The sequence below is a fragment of the Oncorhynchus masou genome, unplaced genomic scaffold (assembly GCF_036934945.1).
Source record: "Oncorhynchus masou masou isolate Uvic2021 unplaced genomic scaffold, UVic_Omas_1.1 unplaced_scaffold_659, whole genome shotgun sequence".
In the NCBI taxonomy this organism is placed as follows: domain Eukaryota; kingdom Metazoa; phylum Chordata; class Actinopteri; order Salmoniformes; family Salmonidae; genus Oncorhynchus; species Oncorhynchus masou.
Window position 1 is genome coordinate 300493 of NW_027013031.1, and position 14719 is coordinate 315211.

Genomic DNA, 14719 nt, shown 5'->3' on the forward strand with positions numbered 1-14719 from the left:
CACAACAACACATATTTGATTCAAACTGTGTGTTCTAAATGACTCCATATGGGGGGGGTGTGTGTACAGTTCTCCCCAGTCCCCGGGGGTGTACCTGGCTCCAGAGAACTTCCAGCAGAGGAACATGGAACTGATCCAGTCCATTAAGAACCTCCTGCAGAACGACCAGTCACGATTCAACCAGTTCAAGGATTACTCTGGACAGTTTAGACAGGTAAGCCCTGACTCCTGACCCCCCCTAGCCCTGACCCCTGACCTTAACCCCCCTAGCCCTGACTCCTGACCTTAACCCCCCCTAACCCTGACTCCTGACCCCCCCCTAGCCCTGACTCCTGACCCCCCCCTAGCCCTGACTCCTGACCCCCCCCTAGCCCTGACCCCTGACCTTAACCCCCCTAGCCCTGACCCCTGACCTTAACCCCCCTAGCCCTGACCCCTGACCTTAACCCCCTAGCCCTGACTCCTGACCTTAACCCTCCTAACCCTGACTCCTGACCCCCCTAGCCCTGACTCCTGACCCCCCTAACCCTGACTCCTAACCTTAACCCCCCTAATCCTGACTCCTGACCTTAACCCCCTAATCCTGACTCCTGACCTTAACCCCCTAATCCTGACTCCTGACCTTAACCCCCCTAATCCTGACTCCTGACCTTAACCCCCCTAATCCTGACTCCTGACCTTAATCCCCCTAATCCTGACTCCTGACCTTAACCCCCTAATCCTGACTCCTGACCTTAACCCCCTAATCCTGACTCCTGACCTTAACCCCCTAATCCTGACTCCTGACCTTAACCCCCCTAATCCTGACCTTAACCCCCCTAATCCTGACCTTAACCCCCTAATCCTGACCTTAACCCCCTAATCCTGACTCCTGACCTTTAACCCCCTAATCCTGACTCCTGACCTTTAACCCCCTAACCCTGACTCCTAACCCTGACTCCTAACCTTAACCCCCCTAACCCTGACTCCTAACCCTGACTCCTAACCCTGACTCCTAACCCTGACTCCTAACCTTAACCCCCCTAACCCTGACTCCTAACCCTGACTCCTAACCCTGACTCCTAACTTTAACCCTGACTCCTAACCCTGACTCCTAACCTTAACCCCCCTAACCCTGACTCTTTACCTTAACCCCCCTAACCCTGACTCTTTACCTTAACCCCCCTAACCCTGACTCTTTACCTTAACCCCCCTAACCCTGACTCTTTACCTTAACCCCCCTAACCCTGACTCTTTACCTTAACCCCCCTAACCCTGACTCTTACCTTAACCCCTAACCCTGACTCCTAACCTTAACCCCCTAACCCTGACTCCTAACCTTAACCCCCCTAACCCTGACTCCTGACCTTAACCCCCCTAACCCTGACTCCTGACCTTAACCCCCCTAACCCTGACTCCTAACCTAACTCCCCCTAACCCTGACTCCTAACCTTAACCCTGACTCCTAACCCTGACTCCTAACCCTGACTCTTTACCTTAACCCCCCTAACCCTGACTCCTAACCTTAACCCTGACTCCTAACCCTGACTCCTAACCCTGACTCCTAACCCTGACTCCTAACCTTAAACCCCCCTGACTCTTTACCTTAACCCCCCTAACCCTGACTCTTTACCTTAACCCCCTAACCCTGACTCCTGACCTTAAACCCCCTAACCCTGACTCCTAACCCTGACTCTAACCCTGACTCCTAACCCTGACTCCTAACCCTGACTCCTAACCCTGACTCTTTACCTTAACCCCCCCTAACCCTGACTCTTTACCTTAACCCCCCTAACCCTGACTCCTAACCTTAACCCCCTAACCCTGACTCCTAACCTTAACCCCTAACCCTGACTCCTGACCTTAACCCCCCTAACCCTGACTCCTGACCTTAACCCCCCTAACCCTGACTCCTAACCCTGACTCCTAACCCTGACTCCTAACCCCCCTAACCCTGACTCTTAACCTTAACCCCCCTAACCCTGACTCCAAACCTTAACCCCCTAACCCTGACTCCTAACTTTAACCCCCTAACCCTGACTCCTGACCTTAAACCCCCTAACCCTGACTCCTAACCCTGACTCCTAACCCTGACTCCTAACCCTGACTCCTAACCCTGACTCCTAAACTTAACTCCTAAACTTAACCCTGACTCCAAAACTTAACCCCCCTAACCCTGACTCTTTACCTTAACCCCCCTAACCCTGACTCCTAACCTTAACCCCTAACCCTGACTCCTAACCTTAACCCCCCTAACCCTGACTCCTGACCTTAACCCCCTAACCCTGACCTGACCTTAAGCCCCTAACCCTGACTCCTACTAACCTTAACCCCCCTCACCCTAAGACCAGCAGGCTAATGTTCCTATAGACCCAGTAAGACCAGCAGGCTAATGTTCCTATAGACCCAGTAAGACCAGCAGGCTAATGTTCCTATAGACTCAGTAAGACCAGCAGGCTAATGTTCCTATAGACTCAGTAAGACCAGCAGGCTAATGTTCCTATAGACCCAGTAAGACCAGCAGGCTAATGTTCCTATAGACTCAGTAAGACCAGCAGGCTAATGTTCCTATAGACTCAGTAAGACCAGCAGGCTAATGTTCCTATAGACTCAGTAAGACCAGCAGGCTAATGTTCCTATAGTCTCAGTAAGGCCAGCAGGCTAATGTTCCTATAGACTCAGTAAGGCCAGCAGGCTAATGTTCCTATAGACTCAGTAAGACCAGCAGGCTAATGTTCCTATAGACTCAGTAAGACCAGCAGGCTAATGTTCCTATAGACTCAGTAAGACCAGCAGGCTAATGTTCCTATAGACTCAGTAAGGCCAGCAGGCTAATGTTCCTATAGACTCAATAAGACCAGCAGGCTAATGTTCCTATAGACTCAGTAAGGCCAGCAGGCTAATGCTAATGTTCCTATAGACTCAGTAAGACCAACAGGCTAATGTTCCTATAGACCCAGTAAGACCAGCAGGCTAATGTTCCTATAGACTCAGTAAGACCAACAGGCTAATGTTCCTATAGACTCAGTAAGGCCAGCAGGCTAATGTTCCTATAGACTCAGTAAGACCAGCAGGCTAATGTTCCTATAGACTCAGTAAGACCAGCAGGCTAATGTTCCTATAGACTCAGTAAGACCAGCAGGCTAATGTTCCTATAGACTCAGTAAGACCAGCAGGCTAATGTTCCTATAGTCTCAGTAAGACCAGCAGGCTAATGTTCCTATAGACTCAGTAAGACCAGCAGGCTAATGTTCCTATAGACCCAGTAAGACCAGCAGGCTAGTCTATTTGTATTGGTATGAAACTGTTTATAAAAGTATTTAAATGTGTTCTGTATTTACACGTGTACGTGACACAGCAGCAGCATGTTGCCATGGGGACAGTGACGTCGGTAACATTTCTCTCTCTCTAACAGGGTCTGATGTCAGCTGTGCTGTACCACCAGAGCTGTAGGACTCTGTTAGGGGACAACTTTGGCGGCGTCTTCAATGAGCTGCTGGTGCTACTTCCTGACACGAGGAAACAGCAGGAGCTGCTGACGGCCCACGCAGACGACCGGGCCATGGAAAGACAGGGAGGGGGCGGGACCAGGAAGAACAGGAAGAGTGCCTGGCAGACCCCCTCCAGCGCCATCTCTAATGCAGCCGCGCTGGACTGCCAGGTATGCCCCACCTGCTGCCAAGTGCTGGACCCTAAAGACTTCAACTCCCATAAGACCTTGCACCTGGGGGACAACGAGGACTTCCCCTCCCTGCAGGACATCAGCCGCATCATCAGCTAGCCCTGGCCTGGGACAGACATGCGCACTGCCCAATCACAGCCCTGCCTGTTGCCATTCAGGAGGAGCCTGTTTCCATGGTGACCATGGCCAGAGAGGACGTTGGGTAGTGTATTCGATGGCGAGGCTGGGGCCAGCAGGAGGTTGAACTGAATTCTGGTTGCCAGATGTTGACCTGATTCCCGGTGTGATTCCGGCTGGACCTGGACCCAGCCTGGCGACCCGAACCTGGAGGGCCCTACAAGTACCACATGTTGTGTATTAATAAGAAGAATGGTTCTATATATTTGATTTTTCTCCCCCCTCTCTTCTGATCACATTTCCATGATGTTGATAAAGTGTTGAAGGAGTGACGCGTTGGTTCTTTGATCAGGTTTGATGACTGAGGAGAGTTTATTAAGTCGAACCCTCTGCTACTCCCTCAGAGAGGAAACAGTCAGACCCTCTGCTACTCCCTTGGGGAGACAGTCGGACCCTCTGCTACTCCCTCGGAGACAGTCGGACCCTCTGCTACTCCCTCGGAGACAGTCGAACCCTCTGCTACTCCCTCGGAGACAGTCGGACCCTCTGCTACTCCCTCGGGGAGACAGTCGGACCCTCTGCTACTCCCTCGGGGAGACAGTCGAACCCTCTGCTACTCCCTCGGAGACAGTCGGAGTCTCTGCTACTCCCTCGGGGAGACAGTCGGACCCTCTGCTACTCCCCTCGGGGAGACAGTCAGGACCCTCTGCTACTCCCTCGGGGAGACAGTCGGACCCCCTACTCCCTCGGGGAGACAGTCGGACCCTCCCTCCCTCCGGGGAGACAGTCGGACCCTCTGCTACTCCCTCGGGGAGACAGTCGGACCCTCTGCTCCTCCCTCGGGGAGACAGTCGGACCCTCTGCTACTCCTCGGGGAGACAGTCGGACCCTCTGCTACTCCTCGGGGAGACAGTCGGACCCTCTGCTACTCCCTCGGGGAGACAGTCGGACCCTCTGCTCGGACTGCCCTCGGGGAGACAGTCGGACCCTCTGCTACTCCCTCGGGGAGACAGTCGGACCCTCTGCTACTCCTCGGGGAGACAGTCGGACCCTCTGCTACTCCTCGGGGGAGACAGTCGGACCCTCTGCTACTCCCTCGGGGAGACAGTCGGACCCTCTGCTACTCCCTCGGGGAGACAGTCGGACCCTCTGCTACTCCTCGGGGAGACAGTCGGACCCTCTGCTACTCCTCGGGGAGACAGTCGGACCCTCTGCTACTCCCTCGGGGAGACAGTCGGACCCTCTGCTACTCCTCGGGGAGACAGTCGGACCCTCTGCTACTCCTCGGGGAGACAGTCGGACCCTCTGCTACTCCCCTCGGGGAGACAGTCGGACCCTCTGCTCTCCTCGGGGAGACAGTCGGACCCTCTGCTACTCCCCTCGGGGAGACAGTCGGACCCTCTGCTACTCCTCGGGGGAGACAGTCGGACCCTCTGCTACTCCCCTCGGAGACAGTCGGACCCTCTGCTACTCCCTCGGAGAGGAGACAGTCGGACCCTCTGCTACTCCTCGAGACTCGGACCCCTCGGAGACAGTCGGACCCTCTGCTACTCCCTCGGAGACAGTCGGACCCCTGCTACTCCCTCGGGGAGACAGTCGGACCCCCTGCTACTCCCTCGGGGAGACAGACGGACCCTCTGCTACTCCCTCGGGGAGACAGACGGACCCTCTGCTACTCCCTCGGAGACAGTCGGACCCTCTGCTACTCCCTCGGAGACAGTCGGACCCTCTGCTACTCCCTCGGGGAGACAGTCTCTCCCTCTGCTACTCCCTCGGGGAGACAGTCGGACCCTCTGCTACTCCCTCGGGGAGACAGTCGAACCCTCTGCTACTCCCTCGGGGAGACAGTCGGACCCTCTGCTACTCCCTCGGGGAGACAGTCGTACCCTCTGCTACTCCCTCGGGGGAGACAGTCGTACCCTCTGCTACTCCTCGGAGACAGTCGGACCCTCTGCTACTCCTCGGGGAGACAGTCGGACCCTCTGCTACTCCCTCGGGGAGACAGTCGGACCCTCTGCTACTCCCTCGGGGAGACAGTCGGACCCTCTGCTACTCCTCGGGGACAGACGGACCCTCTGCTACTCCTCGGAGACAGTCGTACCCTCTGCTACTCCTCGGAGACAGTCGTACCCTCTGCTACTCCCTCGGAGACAGTCGTACCCTCTGCTACTCCTCGGGGAGACAGTCGGACCCTCTGCTACTCCCTCGGGGAGACAGTCGGACCCTCTGCTACTCCCTCGGAGACAGTCGGACCCTCTGCTACTCCTCGGGAGACAGTCGGACCCTCTGCTACTCCTCGGAGACAGTCGGACCCTCTGCTACTCCTCGGAGACAGTCGGACCCTCTGCTACTCCCTCGGAGACAGTCGGACCCTCTGCTACTCCTCGGGGAGACAGACGGACCCTCTGCTACTCCCTCGGGGAGACAGACGGACCCTCTGCTACTCCCTCGGAGACAGTCGGACCCTCTGCTACTCCCTCGGAGACAGTCGGACCCTCTGCTACTCCCTCGGGGAGACAGTCTCTCCCTCTGCTACTCCCTCGGAGAGACAGTCGGACCCTCTGCTACTCCCTCGGGGAGACAGTCGAACCCTCTGCTACTCCCTCGGGGAGACAGTCGGACCCTCTGCTACTCCCTCGGGGAGACAGTCGTACCCTCTGCTACTCCCTCGGGGAGACAGTCGTACCCTCTGCTACTCCCTCGGAGACAGTCGGACCCTCTGCTACTCCCTCGGGGAGACAGTCGGACCCTCTGCTACTCCCTCGGGGAGACAGTCGGACCCTCTGCTACTCCCTCGGGGAGACAGTCGGACCCTCTGCTACTCCCTCGGGGACAGACGGACCCTCTGCTACTCCCTCGGAGACAGTCGTACCCTCTGCTACTCCCTCGGAGACAGTCGTACCCTCTGCTACTCCCTCGGAGACAGTCGTACCCTCTGCTACTCCCTCGGGGAGACAGTCGGACCCTCTGCTACTCCCTCGGGGAGACAGTCGGACCCTCTGCTACTCCCTCGGGGAGACAGTCGGACCCTCTGCTACTCCCTCGGGGAGACAGTCGGACCCTCTGCTACTCCTCGGGGAGACAGTCGGACCCTCTGCTACTCCCTCGGGGAGACAGTCGGACCCTCTGCTACTCCTCGGGGAGACAGTCGGACCCTCTGCTACTCCTCGGGGAGACAGTCGGACCCTCTGCTACTCCCTCGGGGAGACAGTCGGACCCTCTGCTACTCCTCGGGGAGACAGTCGGACCCTCTGCTACTCCCTCGGGGGAGACAGTCGGACCCTCTGCTACTCCCTCGGGGAGGAGACAGTCGAACCCTCTGCTACTCCCTCGGGGAGGAGACAGTCGGACCCTCTGCTACTCCCTCGGAGACAGTCGGACCCTCTGCTACTCCCTCGGAGACAGTCGGACCCTCTGCTACTCCCTCGGAGACAGTCGGACCCTCTGCTACTCCCTCGGGGAGACAGTCACCCTCTGCTACTCCCTCGGGGAGACAGTCGGACCCTCTGCTACTCCCTCGGGGAGACAGTCGGACCCTCTGCTACTCCCTCAGCGTGGTAAAGTAACCTTGTTAAAAGGTAGAGGTTCTCTCAGGGCTGTGGAAGGTAATCAGATAGTTGAAGTCTGGAGGGAGTCTGACTGTTTGGGACGGTAGTCTGGAGGGACTGTTTGGGACGGTAGTCTGGAGGGACTGTTTGGGACGGTAGTCTGGAGGGACTGTTTGGGACGGTAGTCTGGAGGGACTGTTTGGGACGGTAGTCTGGAGGGACTGTTTGGGACGGTAGTCTGGAGGGACTGTTTGGGACGGTAGTCTGGAGGGACTGTTTGGGACGGTAGTCTGGAGGGACTGTTTGGGACGGTAGTCTGGAGGGACTGTTTGGGACGGTAGTCTGGAGGGACTGTTTGGGACGGTAGTCTGGAGGGACTGTTTGGGACGGTAGTCTGGAGGGACTGTTTGGGACGGTAGTCTGGAGGGACTGTTTGGGACGGTAGTCTGGAGGGACTGTTTGGGACGGTAGTCTGGAGGGACTGTTTGGGACGGTAGTCTGGAGGGAGTCGGACTGTTTGGGATGGTATATAGTAGTGGGGAGGGGCACTCTGCTGGTTCTCTTGTTTCTCTTCTGTCTCTCTCTCAACCAGTCTGTAAACCCACAACATATAAAACCAGAATATTTCTGTTTGCCCCAATTTTGATTAAACAGCTTTGGTCCATTTTTGGTCTATTTGTCCTCCATACTGCTGTCCCCTACCCTAGTGTTAGAGGAGGTCCTAGTCTGTCTCCTACCATAGTGTTAGAGGAGGTCCTAGTCTGTCTCCTACCCTAGTGTTAGAGGAGGTCCTAGTCTGTCTCCTACCCTAGTGTTAGAGGAGGTCCTAGTCTGTCCCCACCATACTGCTGTCCCCTACCCTAGTGTTAGAGGAGGTCCTAGTCTGTCCCCTACCCTAGTGTTAGAGGAGGTCCTAGTCTGTCTCCACCATACTGCTGTCCCCTACCCTAGTGTTAGAGGAGGTCCTAGTCTGTCCCCTACCCTAGTGTTAGAGGAGGTCCTAGTCTGTCTCCTACCCTAGTGTTAGAGGAGGTCCTAGTCTGTCCCCTACCCTAGTGTTAGAGGAGGTCCTAGTCTGTCCCCTACCCTAGTGTTAGAGGAGGTCCTAGTCTGTCCCCTACCCTAGTGTTAGAGGAGGTCCTAGTCTGTCCCCTACCCTAGTGTTAGAGGAGGTCCTAGTCTGTCCCCTACCCTAGTGTTAGAGGAGGTCCTAGTCTGTCCCCTACCCTAGTGTTAGAGGAGGTCCTAGTCTGTCCCCTACCCTAGTGTTAGAGGAGGTCCTAGTCTGTCCCCTACCCTAGTGTTAGAGGAGGTCCTAGTCTGTCCCCTACCCTAGTGTTAGAGGAGGTCCTAGTCTGTCCCCTACCCTAGTGTTAGAGGAGGTCCTAGTCTGTCCCCTACCCTAGTGTTAGAGGAGGTCCTAGTCTGTCCCCTACCCTAGTGTTAGAGGAGGTCCTAGTCTGTCCCCTACCCTAGTGTTAGAGGAGGTCCTAGTCTGTCCCCTACCCTAGTGTTAGAGGAGGTCCTAGTCTGTCCCCTACCCTAGTGTTAGAGGAGGTCCTAGTCTGTCCCCTACCCTAGTGTTAGAGGAGGTCCTAGTCTGTCCCCTACCCTAGTGTTAGAGGAGGTCCTAGTCTGTCCCCTACCCTAGTGTTAGAGGAGGTCCTAGTCTGTCCCCTACCCTAGTGTTAGAGGAGGTCCTAGTCTGTCCCCTACCCTAGTGTTAGAGGAGGTCCTAGTCTGTCCCCTACCCTAGTGTTAGAGGAGGTCCTAGTCTGTCCCCTACCCTAGTGTTAGAGGAGGTCCTAGTCTGTCCCCTACCCTAGTGTTAGAGGAGGTCCTAGTCTGTCCCCTACCCTAGTGTTAGAGGAGGTCCTAGTCTGTCCCCTACCCTAGTGTTAGAGGAGGTCCTAGTCTGTCTCCTACCCTAGTGTTAGAGGAGGTCCTAGTCTGTCCCCTACCCTAGTGTTAGAGGAGGTCCTAGTCTGTCCCCTACCCTAGTGTTAGAGGAGGTCCTAGTCTGTCCCCTACCCCCTACCCTAGTGTTAGAGGAGGTCCTAGTCTGTCCCCTACCCTAGTGTTAGAGGAGGTCCTAGTCTGTCCCCTACCCTAGTGTTAGAGGAGGTCCTAGTCTGTCTCCACCTACTGCTGTCCCCTACCCTAGTGTTAGAGGAGGTCCTAGTCTGTCCCCTACTGCTGTCCCCTAGTGTTAGAGGAGGTCCTAGTCTGTCCCCTACCCTAGTGTTAGAGGAGGTCCTAGTCTGTCCCCTACCCTAGTGTTAGAGGAGGTCCTAGTCTGTCCCCTACCCTAGTGTTAGAGGAGGTCCTAGTCTGTCCCCTACCCTAGTGTTAGAGGAGGTCCTAGTCTGTCTCCACCATCCACTGCTGTCCCCTACCCTAGTGTTAGAGGAGGTCCTAGTCTGTCCCCTACCCTAGTGTTAGAGGAGGTCTTAGTCTGTCTCCTACCCTAGTGTTAGAGGAGGTCCTAGTCTGTCCCCTACCCTAGTGTTAGAGGAGGTCCTAGTCTGTCCCCTACCCTAGTGTTAGAGGAGGTCCTAGTCTGTCCCCTACCCTAGTGTTAGAGGAGGTCCTAGTCTGTCTCCTACCCTAGTGTTAGAGGAGGTCCTAGTCTGTCAAATCAAATCAAATCAAATTTATTTATATAGCCCTTCGTACATCAGCTGATATCTCAAAGTGCTGTACAGAAACCCAGCCTAAAACCCCAAACAGCAAGCAATGCAGGTGTAGATGCACGGTGGTTAGGAAAAACTCCCTAGAAAGGCCAAAACCTAGGAAGAAACCTAAAGAGGAACCAGGCTATGTGGGGTGGCCAGTCCTCTTCTGGCTGTGCCGGGTAGAGATTATAACAGAACATGGCCAAGATGTTCAAATGTTCATAAATGACCAGCATGGTTGAATAATAATAAGGCAGAACAGTTGAAACTGGAGCAGCAGCACGGCCAGGTGGACTGGGGACAGCAAGGAGTCATCATGTCAAGTAGTCCTGGGGCATGGTCCTAGGGCTCGGGTCCTCCGAGAGAGAGAAAGAAAGAGAATTAGAGAGAGCATATGTGGGGTGGCCAGTCCTCTTCCGGCTGTGCCGGGTGGAGATTATAACAGAACATGGCCAAGATGTTCAAATGTTCATAAATGACCAGCATGGTCGAATAATAATAAGGTAGAACAGTTGAAACTGGAGCAGCAGCACGGCCAGGTGGACTGGGGACAGCAAGGAGTCATCATGTCAGGTAGTCCTGGGGCATGGTCCTAGGGCTCAGGTCCTCCGAGAGAGAGAAGGAGAGAATTAGAGAACGCACACTTAGATTCACACAGGACACCGAATTGGACAGGAGAAGTACTCCAGATATAACAAACTGACCCCAGCCCCCGACACATAAACTACTGCAGCATAAATACTGGAGGCTGAGACAGGAGGGGTCAGGAGACACTGTGGCCCCACCCGAGGACACCCCCGGACAGGGCCAAACAGGAAGGATATAACCCCACCCACTTTGCCAAAGCACAGCCCCCACACCACTGGAGGGATATCTTCAACCACCAACTTACCATCCTGAGACAAAGCTGAGTATAGCCCGCAAAGATCTCCGCCATGGCACAACCCAAGGGGGGGGCCAACCCAGACAGGATGACCACATCAGTGAATCAACCCACTCAGGTGACGCACCCCCTCCAGGGACGGCATGAGAGAGCCCCAGCAAGCCAGTGACTCAGCCCCTGTAATAGGGTTAGAGGCAGAGAATCCCAGTGGAAAGAGGGGAACCGGCCAGGCAGAGACAGCAAGGGCGGTTCGTTGCTCCAGAGCCTTTCCGTTCACCTTCCCACTCCTGGGCCAGACTACACTCAATCATATGACCCACTGAAGAGATGAGTCTTCAGTAAAGACTTAAAGGTTGAGACCGAGTTTGCGTCTCTGACATGGGTAGGCAGACCGTTCCATAAAAATGGAGCTCTATAGGAGAAAGCCCTGCCTCCAGCTGTTTGCTTAGAAATTCTAGGGACACTTAGAAGGCCTGCGTCTTGTGACCGTAGCGTACGTGTAGGTATGTACGGCAGGACCAAATCCGAGAGATAGGTAGGAGCAAGCCCATGCAATGCTTTGTAGGTTAGCAGTAAAACCTTGAAATCAGCCCTTGCTTTGACAGGAAGCCAGTGTAGGGAGGCTAGCACTGGAGTAATATGATCAAATTTTTTGGTTCTAGTCAGGATTCTAGCAGCCGTAATTAGCACTAACTGAAGTTTATTTAGCGCTTTATCCGGGTAGCCGGAAAGTAGAGCATTGCAGTAGTCTAACCTAGAAGTGACAAAAGCATGGATTAATTTTTCTGCATCATTTTTGGACAGAAAGTTTCTGATTTTTGCAATGTTACGTAGATGGAAAAAAGCTGTCCTTGAAATGGTCTTGATATGTTCTTCAAAAGAGAGATCAGGGTCCAGAGTAACGCCGAGGTCCTTCACAGTTTTATTTGAGATGACTGTACAACCATTAAGATTAATTGTCAGATTCAACAGAAGATCTCTTTGTTTCTTGGGACCTAGAACAAGCATCTCTGTTTTATCCGAGTTTAAAAGTAGAAAGTTTGCTGCCATCCACTTCCTTATGTCTGAAACACATGCTTCTAGCGAGGGCAATTTTGGGGCTTCACCATGTTTCATTGAAATGTACAGCTGTGTATCATCCGCATAGCAGTGAAAGTTAACATTATGTTTTCGAATAACATCCCCAAGAGGTAAAATATATAGTGAAAACAACAGCGGTCCTAAAACGGAACCTTGAGGAACACCGAAATTTACAGTTGATTTGTCAGAGGACAAACCATTCTGTCCCCTACCATAGTGTTAGAGGAGGTCCTAGTCTGTCCCCTACCCTAGTGTTAGAGGAGGTCCTAGTCTGTCCCCTACCCTAGTGTTAGAGGAGGTCCTAGTCTCCACCATACTGCTGTCCCCTACCCTAGTGGAGTGGCTTCTGTGCAGGGATGGTTGTCCTTCTGGAAGGTTCTCCCATCTCCACAGACGAACTCTGGAGCTCTTTCAGAGTGACCATTGGGTTCTTGGTCACCTCCCTGACCAAGGTCCTTCTCCCCCGATTGCTTAGTTGGCCGGGCGGCCAGGTCCAGGAAGAGTCTTGGTGGTTCCAAACTTGTTCCATTTCAGAATGATGGAGGACACTGTGTTCTTGGGGACCATCAATACGGCAGAAATGTTTTGGTTCCCTTCCCCAGATCTGTGCCTCAAGACTATCCTGTCTCGGAGCTCTACGGACAATTCATTCAACCTCATGGCTTGGTTTTTTCTCTGACATACTCTGTGGGACCTTTATATAGACAGGTGTGTGCCTTTCCAAATCATGTCCAATCAATTGAATTTATCACAGGTGGACTCCAATCAAGTTGTAGAAACATCTCAAGGATGATCAATGGAAACAGGAAGCACCTGACCTCAATTTTGAGTCTCAAACAAAGGGTCTGAATATTTACGTACTTTTTTTTTAATGGACGTAACACAACAGAAGGGGGGACCTGTATAGACATAACACAACAGAAGGGGGGACCTTAATGGACGTAACACACCAGAAGGGGGACCTTTTTAGACATAACACAACAGAAGGGGGACCTTTTTAGATGTAACACAACAGAAGGGGGACCTTTGTAGACGTAACACACCAGAGGGGGGACCTTTATAGACGTAACACACCAGAAGGGGGGACCTTAATGGACGTAACACAACAGAGACCAGTCATGAAAAATGTTCTGCTTTATTTCAGTGAGGTGATCTGACAGCATTCAGAGAGGAGAACAATGGAAGGACCTCTGTACGTAATGGGCACGTTGAGGTGTAACACCTTTAAAAACAACAACCAGGGTCAGATCACATGTGATTGGTCCATTTCCAACAGAGTTATTATAATACTGAAGCACTACAGACGGCTTTACGACCACTTCTATAATACACACTGAGATACTTTACTACCAACAGCACTGGAGTGGACACACACACACACACACACAGGCAGAGTGTGTTTAGGAGGATCAACAGGACAGAAATGAGTTGTTCTGAAATGATTCCTTATTCTACAGACCAGACCCCTCCTCCCTGTCTCCTGACCCCTCCTCCCTGTCTCCTGACCCCTCCTCCCTGTCTCCTGACCCCTCCTCCCTGTCTCCTGACCCCTCCTCCCTGTCTCCTGACCCCTCTATCACTCAGACTAGAGTACTGAGAACATCAACACAACATAGAATTATAGGATATAGAACAGACACGCTGCTGTGATGTGTAGAGTAAGTAACTGTGTTCCGTAAGGAGCCATTTCAAATATTGAATTTGGCCTTTAATATTTATTATTACTACTAATGACCTATAGAAACACATTGAATAACACATTCATCAATGGCAAAACAAGAAACAAGGTTTTTGAAGTGTCTGTCCTACAGTACCAGTCAAAAGTTTGGAAACACCTACTCATTCCAGGGTTTTTCTTTATTTTTACTATTTTCTGCATTGTAGAATAATAGTGAATACATCAAAACTATGAAATAACACATATGGAATCATGCAGTAACCAAAAAAGTGTTAAATAAATCAAAATATATTTGCCTTGATGGCTGCTTTGCACACTCTTAGCATTCTCTCAACCAGCTTCATGAGGTAGTCACATGGAATGCTTTTAAATTAACAGGTGTGCCTTGTTAAAAGTTCATTTGTGAAGTTCCTTTCCTTCTTAATGTGTTTGAGCCAATCAGTTGTGTTGTGACAAGGTAGGGGAGTATACAGAAGACAGCCCTATTTGGTAAAAGACCAAGTCCACATTACGGCAAGAAGCAAAGAGATTACAGGTAACCTCACTTCAGATTGCAGCCCAAATAAATGCTTCACAGAATTCAAGTAACGGACACATCTCAACATCAACTGTTCAGAGGAGACTGCGTGAATCAAGCCTTCATGGTTGAATTGCTGCAAAGAAACCACTACTAAATGACACCAATAAGAAGAGACTTGCTTGGGCCAAGAAACATAAGCAATGGACATTAGACCGGTGGAAATCTGTCCATTTGATCTGGTGAGTCCAAATTTGAGATTTTTGGTTCCAACTGTGTCTTTGTGAGACGCAGTGTAGGTGAAAGGATGATCTCTGCATGTGTGGTTCCCACCGCGAAGCATGGAGGAGGAGGTGGTGTGATGGTGTAGGGGTGCTTTGGGAAAGGGGGATACCTAGTCGGTTGTCCCACTGAATGTATTCAACTGAAATGCTGGTGACACTGTCTGTGATTTATTTAAGGCACACTTAACCAGCATGGCTACCACAGCATTCTGCAGCGATACACCGTCCCATCTGGTTTGGGCTTAGTGGAATTATCATTGATTTCTCAACAGGACA

At 52.7% G+C, this 14719-nt stretch overlaps 1 pseudogene; it reads left to right on the plus strand.

The window, feature by feature from the left end:
* Positions 1–4422, plus strand: part of LOC135536748 (E3 ubiquitin-protein ligase ZNF598-like) — a 47764-nt pseudogene extending 43342 nt beyond the window's left edge.
* Positions 4423–14719: the final 10297 nt, after the last annotated feature.